Below are 13647 nucleotides of genomic sequence, written 5' to 3'. Positions count from 1 at the left end.
ACAAGTGCCCTCAAGGTCACAGCCAGTTTCATTGCTCACTTACCTTATTTCTCTGGCCATGATCTTCTTTTACTCATTCTTGTCGAAGTATTTTTTACTCTTTTCCCAGCTGTTTAGGACATTTAAAGCGGTTTTTAGATGCTATGTTTAGCATTTTAATTGTTTTTCAATAGAAGAGTTAGTCAAGACATCTGGGATGCCATTTTGCTAGAAATAGTACTGTATTCTGAACTTGGTGCAAGGTTTCTTCCATCCTCCTTTCCTTTCAGTTGTGGGCTTTTGGTCATTCACCTCTCGTTTTGTGGCTCCTAGTTGACCCTGCTCTAGTCACTGTTTCTGTGCAGTGACCTTCCCCAAAACTTAGTGATTGAAAACAGCAACTATTTTATATCTTGCAGATTTTGTAGGTTGGAGATTTAGTCAGAGCTCAGCTAGGTGATTTTTCTGCTCTTCATGAGGTTGACTAAGGTCATTCAATGTTATTCAGCTGACAAATAGGCTACTTTGGAGGCTCCAAGACAGCCTCTCTAACATGTCTGGTGTCTTGGTAGGGATGGCTCAGAGGCAGGGCTCAACTCTGGCTCCTAGTCGACCAAACTTACCTATACATGGCCTCTTCAGCATGGTAGCCTGAGTCATCAGTCTTCTTACATGGTGGCTGAGCAAATGTCCCAAGAGAACCACGTAAAAGCTATATGGCCTTGCGTGATCTGGCTTTGGAAGGCATCCAGCCTCACTTCTACTACATTCTGTTAGTTACAGGCAAGTCATAAGACCAGCTCAAGCTTCAAGGAAAGGGGAATTAATTAGTTCCACTTCTTGACAGGGGAGTGACGAGATTACAATTGTGGCCAAATTTGGAAAATATAATTTTCCACACCCACCATTCCCAGCTATCTTATTATTCAAACGTAAAACTTCAGAAAGGCAGGTAGGGCCAGATAAATGAGTAAAGGTCACTGCAGTTGCCAAGTATGCAAGCAGGGAGAGTCTAAATGACTAACCACCCTCATGTGGAAACTAAATTGTCCAAACCCTAGAAATGATTCTTTTTAACTCTTGTTCTTTTGTTGGAAGGTAAAGCTCATTCCTCTCTAGCTGTAACAGAGAGGATTTTTTTTTTTTTTTTTTAATTTTATGTTGAAACAAAAATGGGATTTTGTTCTGGACTTCTAGGCTGCAGGGGAAAGGTACATGGCCAGGTTTTCTGCCACAGCCTTTGTTTCTGTTCATGAGTGCTTTGAAGGCACATGACTTTGGCATTTCCCTTGCAGATCTGATCCCCAGAGCATAGCCACAGCCCCTTTCTCCTCATGGGCATCATTTTCTCCCTCTGACAGTATCTCTCACATTTCTCCTGAGACTTTTTAAAGTCTAAAAGGCAGCATTTTTAGAAGTGGATTTTTATTGTGTATGTGTGTGTATCTCTACAAGAAAATTAAGAGGTAGAATTTCTTTTAAATAGAAAAAAATATTGGCCAGGCACGGTGGCTCATGCCTATAATCCTAGCACTTTGGGAGGCCGAGGTGGGCAGATTTCTTGAGCTCAGGAGTTTGAGACCAGCCTGAGCAATGTGGTGGAACCCCGTCTCTACTAAAAAATACAAAAAATTTCCCGGGAGTGGTGGCACGTGCCTGTAGTCCCAGCTACTCAGGAAGCTGAGGTGGGAGAATTGCTTGAGCCCAGGAGCAGGAGGCTGCAGAGAGCCATGCCACTGCACTCCTACCTGTGCAGCAGAGCCAGACCTTGTCTCAAAATAAATAAATGAATAAATAATATGGTACACTTTTTAAAGATAAAAAATAGAAAAATGCAACAATTTAAGATGTTTATGTGTAGTATATTGTATATACACAGGTGATGAATATTCATTGAGCCCTATCTGAATATTAAAAAATGCAAAAATAAGAAAAGAAACACTTTAATGCACAGTACTTTTAAGAATTTCTAAAAGTACCATTTCCTACCTAACACGGAAAAAAAATTGTTGCCTCTAGTTGTTAAAAGATACATGTGATGAAATCGTGCTTACTGCCCAGAGATCCTAAAACTCTCAATGGTCTTAGTGTATATTTTATTTTAGAATGAAAATGACACATGCTAATCACCATTATTAACCAGCGTTTCTGGTTTTTGTTGCTTTTTACCTGAAAGCATTTTGTAATATATTATTTATTTTATATATATATCTAGATCAGATTTAAAATAATATATTATATTAAGTTAATTCATGTAAAAATTGTAGTTTAACTATTATGTTTAAAAATGAGTTTTATTTTTAACTTTTGAGGTCTATGTCCCATTTTAAAAAACTATTCAAGATAAATATTTCCACCTCTGCTTTAAAAAATAAACAATGAGGCCAGGTGCAGTGGCTCATGCCTGTAATCCAAGCACTTTGAGAGGGTGAGTTGGGTGGATCTCTTGAGGTCAGGAGTTGAAGACCAGCCTGACCAACATGGTGAAACCCCATCTCTCCTAAATATACAAAAATTAGCTGTGCGTGGTGGCTCCTGTCTGTAGTCCCAGCTACTTGGGAGGCTGAAGCAGGAGAATCACTTGAACTCAGGAGGCAGTAGTTGCCGTGAGCTGAGATTGTACCACTGCACTCCAGCCTGGGCAACAAAGCGAGACTCCATCTCAAAAACAAAACAAAACCAACCAACCAAACAAACAAAAAATGAGCTTCCTGTCAGCCTAAAGGAGCGTCTTTTTTCTTTCTCTTATCTAAGTGCCATTTTCTTAGCCCCATTAAGCTACCACCTTGCATTTTAAAGAGTAGTAACCAATCAGCCAATAATTAATCAATGTCTCTCCTTTCTGTGAAGGAGGAAGGCCCTTGCTGGGTGTGGTGGGGAATCTCTGAAATCTGGTAGTCTGGTTAAATGGCTCATGTTGGGAAAGAGAAGTGATGGGAGAAATGCCTTATTAATTGTGAACTTGGTTGAGCTTTATTCACCTTTAACATAAAATTTTCAGGTCAGGGCACAATGACTCACACTTGTAATGTCAGCACTTTGGGAGGCCAAGGTGGGAGGGTCACTTGAGGCCAGGAGTTAAAGACCAGCCTGAGCAACATAGCAAGACCCTCTCTCTCCAAAAACTAAAAGACTTAGCCAGATGTGGTAGCACACCCCTGTATTCCTAGCTACTTGGGAGGCTGAGGCAGGAGGATCCCTTGAGTCCGGGAGTTCAAGACTGCAGTGAGCTATGATTGCGCCACTGCACTGCAGCCTGGGCAACAGAATGAGACCCTGTCTCTAAAACAAAAATAAACAAAATAAAATTGTCAGTTTTAGAATATATGTACTTAGAGTACTAGAAATACATGTACAGTAAAATAGAGATGGCCTGGTTTCCTGCACTGAGGTTGATAAATGAGCTGGCCCTTCAGTGGCAGACAGGTGAGGTCAGAGAAGGCCATCGAATTGGCCTGAAGACCTAGGCTTGCCTGCCGGTAACCATCTCCTTAGAGTAGAGCTTGGAAGCTCCATGGAGGAGAGAAGGGCAGTCTTTAGAGCTGGGCACTTCTAGGATGGATTGATTCTTGACTTGGCCACTTGGTAGTTGTTTGACCTTGGCCAAGTCGTTTAACCTAGGCTTACTTACTAGTAAAATAAAGCCAATTATATCTATCTTGAGAATTAGGTAGAATATCTCTAGAATTCTTGCTCATCAATAAATGGTAGCTCTTACCAATATTATACTCATGGTCAGGGATGAGAAGCCAAGCTTTGTTCCCCATTGGTGATATTTTCATTGTTGATTCCTCAGTTTATGATCTAGTCTAAAACTATCCAGTGAAAAAGAGTGTAGAATTTTTTCAGATGAGCTGTGCTTTTGTCCAACTCAGTAATCACTTATTAAAAACCTTACAATATATTAAATATCATCCTAGATACTGGGGATTTGAAGTTGAATAACACATACTGTCTTTCCAGGAACACAGTGTCTAAACAGGTCCTAAGAAAGCCTGAGATTTTTGTTCTCCCTAAGCTATTCTTTGCCTTGTTCATCGCTGCCCTAGCAACAGAAGGGCAACACTTACCTCCTTGTGGCATTGAACTTGATTGATGAGTAGTCCAGAAATCCTCTCCACATCCCATCATAATTTTACCCAAGAAATAAAGGATATCAAAATGGCAATTCTAGTTAATTCTGGCCCCACAGCTCATGCTATTTGGGAAGGCAGCAAGGTCTGCATTTTCTTTCTTTCTTTCTTTCTTTCTTTCATTATACTTTAAGTTCTGGGTTACATGTGCAAAATGTGCAGGTTTGTTATGTAGGTATACACGTGCCATGGTGGTTTGCTGCACCCATCAACCCATCACCCACATTAGGTATTTCTCCTAATGTTATCCCTTCCCTAGTCCCCCACTCCCCACAGGCCCCAGTGTGTGATGTTCCCCTCCCTGTGTCCATATGTTCTTATTGTTCAACTCCCACTTATGAGTGAGAACATGCGGTGTTTGGTTTTCTGATCTTGTGATAGTTTGCTGAGAATGATGGTTTCCAGCTTCATCCATGTCCCTGCGAAGGACATCAACTTATCCTTTTTAATGGCTGCATAGTATTCCATGGTGTATATGTGTCACATTTTCTTAATCCAGTCTATCATTGATGGACATATGGGTTGATTCCATGTCTTTGCTATTGTGAATAGTGCTGCAATAAACATACGTATGCATGTGTCTTTATCGTAGAATGATTTATAATCCTTTAGGTCTATGTCCAGTAATGGGATTGCTGGGTCAAATGGTATTTCTAGTATTAGATCCTTGAAGAATTGCCACACTGTCTTCCACAATGGTTGAACTAATTTACACTCCCACCAACAGTGTAAAAGCATTCATATTTTCCACAACCTCTCCAGCATCTGTTGTTTTCTGACTTTTTAATGATTGCCATTCTAACCGGCATGAGATGGTATCTCATTGTGGTTTTGATTTGCATTTCTTTCATGACCAGTGATGATGAGCATTTTTGCATATGTCTGTTGGCTGCATAAATGTCTTCATTTGAGAAGTTTCTGTTCATATCCTTAGCCCATTTTTTGATGGGGTTGTCTGCTTTTTTTCTTGTAAATTTGTTTAAGTTCTTTGTAGATTCTGGATATTAGCCCTCTGTCAGATGGATAGATTGCAAAAATTTTCTCCCATTCTGTAGGTTGCCTATTCACTCTGTTCACTCTTTTGCTGTGCAGGAACTGTTTTGTTTAATTAGATCCCATTTGTCAATTTTGGCTTTTGTTGCCATTGCTTTTGGTGTTTTAGCCATGAAGTCTTTGCCCATGCCTATGTCCTGAATGGTATTGCCCAGGTTTTCTTCTAGGATTTTTATGGTCCTAGATCTTACATTTAAATATTTGATCCATCTTGAGTTGATTTTTGTATAAGGTATAAGGAAGGTGTCCAGTTCCAGTTTTCTGCATATGGCCACCAGTTTTCCCAACACCATTTATTAAATAGGGAATCTTCCCCATTGCTTGTGTGTGTCAGGTTTGTCAAAGATCAGATGGTGGTAGATGTGTGGTGTTATTTCTGAGGATTCTGTTCTGTTCCATTGATCCATATGTTTTGGGACCAGTACCATGCTGTTTTGGTTACTGTAGCCTTGTAAAGTTTGCAGTCAGGTAGCAAGGTGCCTCCAGCTTTGTTCTTCTTGCCCAGGATTGTCTTGGATATGCGAGCTCTTTTTTGGTTCCGTATGAAGTTTAAAGTAGTTTTTTCCAATTCTGTGAAGAAAGTCAGTGGTTGCTTGATGGGGATGTCTTTGAATCTGTAAATTACTTTGGGCAGTAAGGCCATTTTCAGTATATTGATTCTTCCTATCCATCAGCATGGAATGTTTTTCCATTTGGTTGTGTCCTCTCTGATTTCCTTGAGCAGTGGTTTGTAGTTCTCCTTGAAGAGGTCTTTCACATCCCTTGTAAGTTATATTCCTACGTATTTTATTCTCTTTGTAGCAATTGTGAATGGGAGTTCACTCATGATTTGGCTCTCTGTTTATCTGTTATTGGTGTATAAGAATGCTTGTGATTTTGCACATTGATTTTGTATCCTTAGACTGCTGAAGTTGCTTATCAGCTTAAGGAGATTTGGGGCTGAGACAATGGGGTTTTCCAAATATACAGTCATGTCATTTGCAAACAGAGATAATTTGACTCTGATGCTTTAATAATTTGATATTTAATAATTTATCAAATTTATCAAATAAAAAGGTCAAATTTAATAATTTGACATTTATTGCTTTCTCTTGACTGATTGCCCTGGCCAGAACTTCCAATACTATGTTTAATAGGAGTGGTGAGACAGGGTATCCTTGTCTTGTGCCGGTTTTCACAGGGAATGCTTCCAGTTTTTGTCTATTCAGTATGATATTGGCTGTGGGTTTGTCATAAACAGCTCTTATTAGTTTGAGATACATTCCATCAATACCTAGTTTAGCATGAAGGGCTGTTGAATTTTATCAAAGACCTTTTCTGCATCTATTGAGATAATCATGTGGTTTTTGTCATTGGTTCTGTTTATGTGATGGATTACGTTTATTAATTTGCATATGTTGAACCAGCCTTGCATCCCAGAGATGAAGCCAACTTGATCATGGTGGATCAGCTTTCTGATGTGCTGCTGGATTCGGTTTGCCAGTATTTGATTGAGGATTTTTGCATTGATGTTCATCAGGGATATTGGCCTAAAATTATCTTTTTTTGTTGTGTCTCTGCCAGGCTTTGGTATCAGGATGATGCTGGCCTCATAAAATGAGTTAGGGAGGACTCCCTCTTTTTCTATTGATTGGGATTGTTTCAGAAGGAATGGTACCAGCTCCTCTTTGTACCTCTGGTAGATTTCGGCTGTGAATCTGTCTGGTCCTGGACTTTTTTTGGTTGGTAGGCTATTAATTATTGCCTCAATTTCAGAACTTGTTATTGGTCTATTCATAGATTCAACTTCTTCCTGGTTTAGTCTTGGGAGGGTGTATGTGCTCAGGAATTCATCCGTTTCTTCTAGATTTTCTAGTTTATTGATTTAGAGGTTTTTATAGTATCCTCTGATGGTAGTTTGTGTTTCTGTGGGATCAGTGGTGATGTCCCCTTTATCATTTTTTATTGCATCTATTTGATTCTTTTCTTCTTTATTAGTCTTGCTAGCAGTCTATCTATTTTGTTGATCTTTTCAAATAACCAGTTCCTGGATTCATTGATTTTTTTGAAGGGTTTTTTATGTCTCTATCTCCTTCAGTTCTGCTCTGATCTTAGTTATTTCTTGTCTTCTGCAAGCTTTTGAATTTGTTTGCTCTTGCTTCTCTAGTTCTTTTAATTGTGATGCTTGGGTGTCGATTTTAGATCTCTTTTGCTTTCTCTTGTGGGCATTTAATGCTGTAAATTTCCCACTACACAATGCTTTAGCTGAGTCCCAGAGATATGGTACATTGTGTCTTTGTTCTCATCGGTTTCAAAGAACATCTTTATTTCTGCCTTCATTTCGTTATTTATCGAATAGTCATTCAGGAGCAGGTTGTTCAGTTTCCATGTAGTTGTGCGGTTTTGAGGGAGATTCTTAATCCTGAGTTCTAATTTGATTGCACTGTGGTCTGAGAGACAGTTTGTTTTGATTTCTCTTCCTTTACATTTGCTGAGGAGTGTTTTACTTCCAATTATGTGGTCAATTTTAGAATAAGTGCAATGTAGTGCTAAAAAGAATGTATATTCTGTTGATTTGGGGTGGAGAATACTGTAGATGTCTATTACATCCACTTGGTCCAGAGCTGAGTTCGAGTCCTGGATATCATTGTTAATTTTCTGTCTTGTTGGTCTTTCCAGTATTGACAGTGGAGTGTTAAAGTCTCCCATTATTATTGTGTGGGCATCTAAGTTTCTTTGTAGGTCTCTAAGAACTTACTTTATGAATCTGGTGCTCCTGTATTGGGTGCATATATATTTAGAATAGTTAACTCTTTTTGTTGAATTGATCCCTTTACCATTATATAATGGCCTTCTTTGTCTCTTTTGATCTTTGTTCATTTAAAGTCTGTTTTATCAGAGAGCACGATTGCAAGCTCTGCATTTTTTGCTTTCCATTTCCTTGGTAGGTCTTCCTCCATCCCTATATTTTGAGCCTATGTGTGTCTTCGCACGTGAGATGGGTCTCCTGAATACAGCACACTGATGGGTCTAGACTCTTTATCCAGTTTGCCAGTCTGTGCCTTTTAATGGGGGCATTTAGCCCATTTACATTTAAGGTTAATATTGTTATGTTTGAATTTGATCCTGTCATTATGATGTTAGCTGGTTATTTTGCCCGTTAGTTGATGCACTTTCTTTATAGCATCGAAGGCCTTTACAGTTTGGCATGTCTTTGCAGTGGCTGGTACCGGTTGTTCCTTTCCATGTTTAGTGCTTCCTTCAGGAGCTCTTGTAAGGCAGGCCTGGTGATGACAAAATCTCTCAGCATTTGCTTGTCTGTAAAGGATTTTATTTCTCCTTCGCTTATGAAGCTTAGTTTGGCTGGATATGAAATTTTGGGTTGAAAATTCTTTTCTTTAAGAATGGTTGAATATTGGCCCCCCGCTCTCTTCTGGCTGGTAGGATATCTGCCAAGAGATCTGCTATGAGTCCGAATGGGCTTCTCTTTGTGGGTAACCTGACCTTTCTCTCTGGCTGCCCTTGACATTGTTTCCTTCATTTTAACCTTGGTCAATCTGACAGTTATGTGTCTTGGGGTTGCTTTTCTTGAGGAGTATCTTTGTGGTGTTCTCTGTATTTCCTGAATTTGAATGTTGGCCTGTGTTGCTAGGTTGGGGAAGTTCTCCTGGATAATATCCTGAAGAGTGTTTTCTAACTTGGTTCCATTATCCCCGTCACTCTCAGGTACATCAATCAAACGTAGATTTGGTCTTTTCACATAGTCTTATATTTATTGGAGGCTGTGTTCGTTTCTTTTCACTCTTTATTCTCTAATCTTGTCTTCTTACTCTATTTCATTAATTTGATCTTCAATCACTGATATCCTTTTTTCCGCTTGATCGAATCAGCTATTGAAGCTTGTATATGCTTCATGAAGTACTCGTACTGTGGTTTTCAGCTCCATCAGGTCATTTAAGCTCTTCTCTACACTAGTTATTCTAGTTAGCCATTCATCCAACCTTTTTTCAAGGTCTTTAGCTTCCTTGCAATGGGTTAAAACATGCTCCTTTAGCTTGGAGAAGTTTGTTGTTACCGACCTTCTAAAGCCTACTCTGTCAACTCGTCAAATTCATTCTCTGTCTAATTTTGTTCCCTTGCTGGCGAGGAGTTGTGACCCTTTGGAGGAGAAGAGGTGCTCTGGTTTTTGGAATTTTCAGCCTTTCTGCTCTGGTTTCTTCCCATCTTTGTGGTTTTATGTACCTTTGGTCTTTGATGTTGGTGACCTACAGATGGGGTTTTGGTGTGAATGTCCCTTTTGTTGATGTTGATACTATTCCTTTCTGTTTGCTCATTTTCCTTCTAACAGACTGGCCCCTCAGCTTCAGGTCTGTTGGAGTTTGCTGGAGGTCCACTCCAGGGTCTGAATTTTTGACAAATCACCTGTTGCTTCTTCCCAGCATAACCCCTGAGCTGACTGGGACTGATGAAGCAGACCTGTTACCACTCACCACTGGCCAATTTTAAACTTAGCTTCAGACATTTTTGTTTCCTTTTTCCTCTCTATAATTCTCATGATGCCAAAATTACTACATATTTGGTCTCAGTTGCTATCTCATAGAGTTTTGTTGTTGTTATTTCTACTCTAGAAATACCTACCTAGTTTGGGCTCAATGGTTTCCCATTGGTGGTACAACCCAGCACCATTGGGGCTCTAATCCCCTATAATTTCAGCCCAGCTCTTTTTATCTCATGTCTTTCAACAAAATCAGTCCCAGACTGGGTGTGGTGACTCATGGCTGTAATCCCAACACTTTGGGTAGGCTACGGCAGGAGGATTGCTTGAGACCAGCCTGGGCAACACAGCAAATCCTCGTCTCTACAAATTTTTTTTTTTTTTAATTAACCAGGTGTGGTGGCCACACACCTGTGGTCCCAGCTACACAGGAGACTGAGGTGGGAGGGTGTCTTGAGCCTTGAAATTTGAGACTGAAGTGAGCTGTGATCACACCACCTGCACTCCAGCCTGGATGACAGAACAAGACCCTGTCTCAAAAAAAAAATAAATAAATAAAAATAAATCAGTTCTATTTACATATATGTGAAGAATTATTAGGCCTAAAACCTGGTCTCTATTGCAAAGAAGAGAGTTAAGTTTATTATACATGTATTTGTCTAAAGTGTCTGAATTACTTTTTTTCCTCTTTAAACTCTCTCAGGAAATCTTACTCTTTATTCCAAGAGGAAGTATCTCTTGTAATAAAAATATGATCAATCTTCAGTGAATTTTAAAAATAAGCATTTTATCTCTTTAATTGCCTGTAGTCACATCTTTCTGGTATATTTTTTTCAAACAACTCGTCCTTATAATTTCACATCACTTCCATTACCACATCATTCACATAACTGACACATCTTTTCTAATTGTACGCCCACACACACAACATGCAGATCTGAAGCATTTATCCTGATGACAGGAGCCCAGAAGCTCATTTTAGTGGAAAGACTGTAGGATGTGAGGTTAAAAGGTTTGTGTGTGAGCCCCATGTTTGTCACTAACCCTCGTCCTGTTTAGAGAAAGAAAATGCACCTCGCTGCCAGTGCTCATTTAATTTTACATAAACAAACTCTTTGAGGCTGAAGCAAATCTGACAGATTTCCCATGTGAAAATAAACTAGGGGCCGATTGCGGTGGCTCACGCCTGTAGTCCCAGCACTTTGGGAGGCCAAAGTGGGTGGATCACTTGACCCTGGGAGTTTGAAACCAGCCTGGCCAACATTGTGAAATCCATCCCTACAGAAGATAAAAAAAAATTAACCAGGCATGATGGTGTGCACCTGTAGTCCCAGCCACTCAGGAGGCTGAGGTGGGAGGATTGTTTGAACCCAGGAGGCAGAGGTTGCAGTGAGCTGAGATCACGCCACTGCACTCCAACCTGAATGACAGAGTGAGACCCTGTCTTAAATAAATAAATAAATAAATAAATAAATTGCAAAATCTGTTCTTGGAGTTGTTTCTAAGTAGAACCAACATCAAAATCATCTATTTTGGAAAAATCAGATTCATCGAACAATTTTTTGGCCAACAACTGTTTGAGAATGATGTTAACATCACACATAGAAACGCTGCGTTTTCTAGGATTTGACATTTTCAGCAATCGAGAAGTACTGTATTTTGTAAATGGGAATACACTACTAAAACCATAATGCTATAAATAGAATGATGTCTTCTGTTTCCAAACTCTTTGCAAAAATAAAAGCAAGATATTTCATGGCAAACTTATCCTGAGGTAAACAACTACAGCTGTTAGTGCTGCCAGGCAAGTATTCTCAGGGCAAACAGGAAAAGGGTTAATGTGCATCTCTCTCTAGCAAGTCATATGACGTCTCTAGGCCTCCATTGTATCAGCCGTAAGGTAAAAGCCTTGGAATAGTTCTCAGGTTATCAACTGCTTTTTAACAAACGACCCCAGAACTTAGTGGCTTTTAAAACAGCTATTTTGTTCTCAATTCTGTGAGTTAGGAATTTGGGAAGGGCTCAGCCCAGCAGTTTGTTTCGGATCCCTGTGGCATCAGGTGAAATGCTGGGTTAGAGAATTCACTTCCAAGATAGCTTCTTCACTAATCGTTGGTGCCTTTTGCTCCTTGTCCTCTCTCTCTCTGTCTACCCAGCATCTTATCCTCCAGGGCCTTTTCCTGTATCTTGGGTTTCTCACAGCATGGTTTTCTGAGAGTAGTCACTTTTTTTTCACATGACAGCTAACTTTCAAGTAGCAAGAAGCAAAAGGTGCCAGGCCAGTTGGGCTTCATCAGACTGGCATGTATCACCTCTACTGTGTGCATTTGTTGAAAGCGGTTACAGGATTCACCCAGTGTCGAGGCTGGAGAGATAGACTTCACCTCTTGATAGGGAAATTGCAAAGTCACATTGCAGATGAGCATGTAGGATGTGCCTGTAAATAGTAAACTGTCTCTCTTTATGCGTATGTATATGGTCACCAGTGAATTATAAATTTTGTTAATATGACGGATGTATAGCACACAATTTACAATAATAATGTTTTGTAAATTCCATATCTCAGTTGATTCTCACAGAATGCTTTCATTGATTTTTGCCAAACTAGATCAGCGGCAGCCAACCTACTACTGCAAATAAGGACTTCATCTTATTCATGGTTAAGTCAACTTTGGTGGCATTATCTTCTTTCATTCCAATAGACTCTTCATAAATAAAAATGAAAGAATTGTTAATCCCAATCACAAACTAGAATAATTTGTTTTTCAAGAGGCTCATAATAATGACATTTTATTGACTCTACAGTGTACAAAGAACTTTCAAATATGCTCTTGATTAATGCTCATGATTTTGTGAAGAATTTCCTCCTGGTTTTCCAGATAAGAAAACTGAGGTTTGGAGTGAAGTGACTCACTAAGGGTCACACTGCTAATGAGGGCATAGCCAAGACTAGAATACCTGTCTTCTAACTCCAAGTGTACCGCTTTTCACTTCCTCTGCTGAAACCTTACATTTGGAGAAGAAATTTAAAATGAACATCAAGACAGGATTCTCTGGCACTATTCAAATTAAAATACCTCCTTTCGGCTGGGCGCGGTGGCTCACGCCTGTAATTCCAGCACTTTGGAGGGCCGAGGTGGGTGGATCCGAGGTCAGGAGTTTGAGACCAGCCTGCCCAACATGGTGAAACCCCGTCTCTACTAAAAATACAAAAATTAGCTGGGTATGGTGGCGCATGCATGTAATCCTAGCTGCTCGGGAGGCTGAGGCAGGAGAATCACTTGAACCCGGGAAGCGGAGGTTGCAGTGAGCCAAGATCGTGCCACTGCACTCCAGCCTGGGCGACAAGAGCGAAACTCCAACTCAAAAACAAAAACAAAAACAAAACAAAACAAAAAAACCTTTCAAGGAAGAATATTTGATAGATGTTAATTGGTGAGTGGTATAGAGCATCCTCACTCTTTCTCCTTCTGGTTCTACGCATCAGTTTTTGCAGTAAGCAAAAGCGTCCTCACTGTCGATCGGACTGGTGAGACAAACTGGACAGCCGTGTCACAGAGGACTCAGGCTCACACATATTTCTCTGCTTGCTTCTTCATTTCCAAAAGTCAATAGCAAGCATTATTGTCATAGTTCCTAGTCACAGGTTCCCCATACAAACTACAGGGGCTGAGGAATATACTTGGGGAGAAGAGACAATCTGTGACACGGACTTAAATATGGCATTGAAAGGAGTGTTGAGGGAAAGGCTTGTGTATTGCAGAATGATGGTTAGTTATGAGAAAGAGCCAGAGAGAGGCCTCAGGGCTTTCTTCTGTCTGTTCCCTTTTCTAAAATTTATTATTTTCCAACCACAAAGAAGACTTTTTATCTCCCAGTGAAGTCGCTCCCTGTGACTTATCATTCTTTGTTTTGGCTGAAGAGTCCATTTTGCCTAGAGGTTACAGGGGTGTTTTTATTAGCACCTTTTTAAAAACATGAGTAAAACATTCTTTGTAGAACAGTTAG

The 13647-nt window shown here is 39.9% G+C and overlaps 1 protein-coding gene across 6 annotated transcripts in view; it reads left to right on the top strand.

Annotated features, from left to right (window-relative positions):
• PHACTR2 (phosphatase and actin regulator 2) overlaps positions 1-13647 on the top strand; it is a 372853-nt gene that overhangs the window by 334283 nt on the left and 24923 nt on the right. The gene's annotated exons all lie outside the window — the stretch shown is intronic.

This window comes from Papio anubis, chromosome 6, assembly GCF_008728515.1.
Source record: "Papio anubis isolate 15944 chromosome 6, Panubis1.0, whole genome shotgun sequence".
NCBI classification, from domain to species: domain Eukaryota; kingdom Metazoa; phylum Chordata; class Mammalia; order Primates; family Cercopithecidae; genus Papio; species Papio anubis.
Note: the sequence above shows the minus strand (reverse complement) of the source record. Positions and strands in the feature narration are given on the sequence as shown.